The sequence below is a fragment of the Physeter macrocephalus genome, chromosome 21 (genome assembly GCF_002837175.3).
Source record: "Physeter macrocephalus isolate SW-GA chromosome 21, ASM283717v5, whole genome shotgun sequence".
Lineage (NCBI taxonomy): Eukaryota > Metazoa > Chordata > Mammalia > Artiodactyla > Physeteridae > Physeter > Physeter macrocephalus.
This window is the reverse complement of record NC_041234.1, coordinates 29,476,413-29,482,811: the sequence shown is the minus strand read 5'-3', so window position 1 is coordinate 29,482,811 and position 6,399 is coordinate 29,476,413.

Genomic DNA, 6,399 nt, shown 5'->3' with positions numbered 1-6,399 from the left:
TATTGTAAATAGTGCTGCAATGAACATTGTGGTACATGACTATTTTTGAATTATGGTTTTCTCAGGGTATATGCCCAGTAGTGGGATTGCTGGGTCGTATGGTAGTTCTATTTTTAGTTTTTTAGGGAACCTCCATACTGTTCTCCATAGTGGCTGTATCAATTTACATTCCCACCAACAGTGCAAGAGTGTTCCCTTTTCTCCACACCCTCTCCAGCATTTATTGTTTGTAGATTTTCTGATGATGGCCATTCTGACTCGTGTGAGGTGATACTTCATTGTAGTTTCGATTTGCATTTCTCTAATGATTAGCGATGTTGAGCATCCTTTCATGTGTTTGTTGGCAATCTGTATATCTTCTTTGGAGAAATGTCTGTTGATCTTCTGCCCATTTTTGGATTGGGTTGTTTGTGTTTTAGATATTAAGCTGCATGAGCTGCTTGTATATTTTGGAGATTAATCCTTTGACTGTTGCTTCATCTGCAAATATTTTCTCCCATTCTGAGGGTTGTCTTTTCCTCTTGTTTATGGTTTCCTTTGCTGTGCAAAAGCTTTTAAGTTTCATTAGGTCCTATTTGTTTATTTTTGTTTTTATTTCCATTTCTCTAGGAGGTGGGTCAAAAAGGATCTTGCTGTGATTTATGTTGTAGAGTGTTCTGCCTATGTTTTTCTCTAAGAGTTTTATAGTGTCTGGCCTTACATTTAGGTCTTTAATCCATTTTGAGTTTATTTTTGTGTATGGTGTTAGGGAGTGTTCTAATTTCATTCTTTTACATGTAGCTCTTCAGTTTTCCTGAGCTTGTTTTTTGTTTGTAGTTTCCACATATAAGTGAGATCATATGGTATTTGTCTTTGTCTGAGTTCACTTAGCATAATTCCCTCGAGATTTCATTATTTTTATGGCTGAATAATATTCCATTATATTTGTATATATATCACATTTTCTTTATCCATTTATATTTTGATAGATATTTTGTTTATTTCAGTATCGACTATTGTAAATAATGCTGCAGTGAACATGGGGGTGCATGCATCTTTTTTTTAACATCTTTATTGGAGTATAATTGCTTTACAATGTTCTTTTTGAGTTAATGTTTTCATTGCCTTCAGATAAGTACTCAGAAGTCGAATTGCTAAATCATATTCTCTCTGCTCTTTAGATTAAGTAGCTCTCTTGGTATATAGTCAAGTCCACTGACTCTTCTGATATCTCAAATCTGCCATTGCACCCCTCTAGTGAATGTTTAATTTTATGATTGAACGTTTCAACTCCAGAATTTACATGTGGTCCTTTTTAATAGTTTCTCTTTATCTGTTGAGACTCTTATTTGTTTTGTCATCATCATCATATTTTCCATTAATTACTTTAGTATTGTTTCCTTTAATTCTTTCAGCATACATGCATACCTTGTTTTATTGTGCTTCCTTTTATTGCATTTCGTAGATACTGCATTTTTTACAAATTGAAAGTTTCTGGCAACCCTGCATTGTCAGGGTTAGAATTTTTTAGCAATATATTATTTTTTAATTAAGGTATGTACATTTTTTTAGACATAATGCTATTGCACACTTAACAGAGTGTGGTATAGTATAAACGTAACTTTTATATATACTGGGAAACCAGAAAATTTGTGTGAGTTGCTTTGTTGTGATATTTGGTTTACTGCAGTGCTCTGGAACCAAACCCGATCGCCATTGTATGCGTGTAGTTATATTGGGTTTGTTTGGGTTTTCCATAACATCTTATGGAAAACCCGAATGAACTTTTTGGCCAGCCCAATAACTGCTTTGAATGATCTCTCTGTTAAATATAACATCTGGGCCAACTCAGAGTAAGTTTTGCCTATTTTTCTTCTCCTATGTATGTGTCACACTTTCGATTTGGTTGTCTCAAAACTTTGGGTGGTAAACTGGATATTTTAGATAATATATTGTAGCAATTCTGGATTTGGTTTTAACTTTATGAGTTTTTTTTTTTTTTTTTTCTGGAGAGTTGCCTAGCTTTAGCATTGTAATTTCTCATTCCATGGTAAGCAGCCACTGAGATCTCTGTTCAGTTGTTTTTTGTAATTTTAATTTTTTATTCTGTCTTCCTGTTGGTTACCCCTTTGCCTACATAGTTTAGTGGTCAGGCAATGATTTGGGAAGAGGTTGTTCTCAAATATCTTGAGGTTGTAAGGCTTCCACTCTCAGCTGCTCTGGGAAGCACCGTCAACCAAATGAACAGATTTTACCATTTGTTTCCTACTGAGTTTACAAGCATTAGCTAACGGTGACCTGTTTTTTCCCCATCTGACCCAAATGGAATTTACTTCCTCTCAGAGTAAAGCTGCTGATTTGGGGGGGCCAGCCCATAGTTTGGTAAAACTATCCTTTTCACCTTCATAGCTGAAGGGGAATGAAGTAGGTGCTGTATGGGAATAGCCTCATGCAAGGCCACAGACTACTATTCCTATACACAACTCTAGTAGTTTTTCAAGGCAGTGTCTCAGTAAGTTGTTTGCCTTCAGTAGACTTTCAGAGACATAAAATAGTTGCTTGTTCTGTATCGGTCTCAGCCTATCAATAATGATGCTCTCAGCTACAAATGCCTGAGGGCACTCATCTGGACCCCTACTACTTGTGGGGAGCCCCCACAGACATTTCCCCAACCAGAGCCAATCTGGCCCTTGTGATGTTTATTATGATAGCAAGACACACCTCAGCAGTAACCATCATGGAACTTCAAAAAATACAAGGTTTATTACTTACAAATCCTGGAGGGTACATGGCATACCCAGGGCCACAATGGGAGGTCACGGGGAGAGACAGAGAGAGAGAGAGAAAGAACCTGAACCTGAGGTTCTGCCTTTATTTGGGGTTGAGGGTGGGGCACCTAGGGTTTCGTGGGTTCACTCTTTATTGGTGAATTTAAAAGAGGAGAGCGGGTATTAAAGCATGGGAAGGGAAAAGCAGAATCACTCAAATGGTAATCTAGGTCAACCAGGGATTTCTAAAATGGGTGAGGTGGCCTGGCTCCTTATCTAGTTGTGTATTGGGCAATGTGCTTGTTGGAGATGGATGTTGGAAATAGATGCCTCAGCAATCAAAAGCTTAATGTCAGGCAGTTACATTACAATCAGCAAAGCTAATTGTCTGGAACTTACTACATTACTTTTGACAATTTTTTCCAGTTTTATACTTGATTTTTGCAGAGAGGATTAGCCAAACTCTTCAAGCCACCATAACCAGAATTTTCACTCTATCAGGTAGAATTCTTCTCATTTTCTCACAACCAAACCTAAAAACTTTGCCACATTCACTCTTGTATCAGTTTGTTATTGCTGTACAACAAATAACCCCTATACTTAGTGGCTTAAAATGATACCCATTTATTTAGCTCTTCTTACTCTGGGTGAGCAATTAAAGCTTAGCTCAAATAATCAGTTCTTCTGGTCTCAGTTGGACCCATTCATATTCCTCTGGTGAACTGACAGATAAACCAGGGACTGGATTTTTTAAGATGGCCCCAGAAGGGATGGGTTGTCTGCCTCTGCTACATGTGGTCTTTCATCCTTCAGCCAACTGGCCCAGGATTATTCACCTGGAAACTGATCAGGGTTCCAAGAGTGAGAGCAGAAGTGCTCAAGGCTACTTTAGGCCTATACTCAGAATGAACACAGTACCATTTATTCAGCGCTTTATTAGTCAGACCAAGTCACAAGGCTAGCCCCAATTCAAGCTGTAGAGAAATAGATCGCACCTCTTGATGTGAGGAGCTTCAGAGTCACATTGGAAAGGGATGTAACCCAGGGAGGGGTAGAGAATTCCATTTTTGAAATTGATCACAGCATCCATCTTCCCTTCCTTTCAAGTACAGTGGAATAGATGTTCTTTCTCCCACCTAAGATAAATCCATCCACTTGTGCTCTGTATGCCCACTTCTTCCACCTTTTAACTCTCTAGAGGGAAGGTATCATTGGAGCAATCAGGCAAAAAGAAGATGGTGGTTTTATTTACGGGTATTTCTTTGAGAGATCATAATAATGGATGGGTTTTTCCTTTATGTGTGAATTTCCAGATACTCCCTTGTTCATTTGTAAATATGAAAATGATGTCCTTGCCAAATATGGATGTTTTGTGTCACTAGATATTTTCCTTCTATTCAAGAATAGTCAAGGGTAGTATTGATAAACATGCATGTTCCCTAGGTCCTGATTACATTGTTGCTCTAATAATTATTATTGGCCCCATTTTACAGATGAAGAAAATGAGGCAGCAGGGCACTGCTCCGAGGTTAAGAAATGGGTAAGTACATATTTCAATCCATATATGCTCTTCCAGATTTTGTGTTTTCTCCATCACACATTTCAAGTGATATATTGAGGGTTCGGAGAAAAACGATCACAGCTGAAGTCCATTTTGAGGGATGGAGGTAACGTATAGAAATAAAGACTTTGTCACATTCCTGTTCCTGTTCCAGATTTCATTTGCTGCTCATCACTTACCGCTTTTCATACAAGTAAAAGCTTGAAATTTCACTGGCTGGAGCTTGATGGAGGTTCATTATAACTATCTAGAATGGACCAAGGTCTAATTCCTCTTCAAACGAAGATCACTGGAAATAAAGTCTGTTAGCTTGATTGATATGTGTAGTCTAAAATATTACATGTTAGCTTTTTTTTCTGTTTCAGCCTGCCAGATTATTGAGTTGCAAAAGATACTTTTTGTTTGACTGACTTTAGTATTGTTATTTTAGTAGTATTTTTAGTTGTGAGAATGGAAAGTCATTAATGTATTTAGAAATGGGGGAAAAAAAAGCAACCACTCATAACATTTTCACATATTTCCTGTTCAGTCATTTTTCTGTTTATTTTTAATGGGTAAATATTTTTATATTTTACATTTTTAGCAAATACGCAATATATAGTTTTTGTCTTGGGTATTTTAGTTCATTTTTCTGATTAAAAACATAATAATTTTTAAAGTAAAACATAAACAGTGGAGATTTGGGGGAAAAGTAAACAGTCTGTATAGGGTCCCCTACAAAATTAAAATGTACACTAACAAGTATAACATTGGTTAAACAAATAATTCCTTATTTATAAGCAATTTGATTGTATATCTAGAAAAACAAAGAGAGTTAATGGTGAAAATAAGTCTCTTCATCAAAGTGCTTGGTAAATCATCTATATGCACAACTCCCAGATTGGTATTTCCCAATATACCATAAATAATGACTTATTGACACTAGTAATAAAAACAAAATATCTTAAGAATAATATAAAAGAGATATGGGTCCTATATGAGGACAAATATTAAATGGAGTGAGAATAAAAGGTGATTTGAACAAGCTGAAATATTTACTGTGCAACTGGATTTGAAGACTGTATTATACAGATATAAATTATTTTATACACTCAATAGATTTTCCAAAGGCACTCAATAATAATTAAACACCTATTCCCATTTTTAAAAAATGTATATTTTAAAAGTAGATATGTAGTAGGCTATATTGATGTGAGGTTTTGGTTTTTCTTTCTGTGAAAAGGCACAAAATGATTTTATACCACTGGAGGAAATTCCATTAAAATTAGGACCAAGACAAATATGCTCATTATCCCTACTACCTAATACTGCTTTAGAAATTCTCTCCACCATAAAAATATGTTAAAAAGAAATAAGGCCTATAACTTTCAGGACAGAGAAAAAATCATTGCTTGAAGATGAAAGCAGTGTATTCTTGGAAAACACATTAGAAACAACATCAAATGCCTTGCTATACATGAATTCTATAAAAAGCTAGAATAAACAGTGACTAAGATATCAATAACTTTTACGTGTATCAGCAAGAACCACATACAAAACATAATGAGAGAAATGATGACACTCACAACAGTTAGTTAAAAACATATGATAAAATTGAGAGTTTTGAAAGAAGGTTTGAATGATAAATGGAGAGACAGTTTTGCAGAGCTGGAGGTGATTGAGGTGGTGGCTGGGGTGATAAGGAAACAATCACAATGCCCCTCTCAGATCATAAAGTCCCCAGGTTCTAGCTGTGTCACAGGGATCCCTCGTAATCATTAGGCAGGATTCCCATGTCTCATCTAAGTGTCCTTTTGTATAGTTCATTATAATTTAATAATTCAACACTTCCACAACGCATTATGCCCTTCCAATCTTTCCAGAGACCTGTGTCAAAGGGAAGAGGAAAGAGGAGAAAGGCATGCTAACACAGGAGGGGAGTTATGGGATAGGTAGTCCCCTAATGATGATGGTAGACAAAACTTTATTTCTAGAGCGCAAGGGCCATAACTTACAGGTTTAATACAATCTCAATCAAAATGTCAATGGAATTTTATTTGCAGAACTCAGCATAACCATGTTAATATTCACCTATTAGAATAACATTGAAAG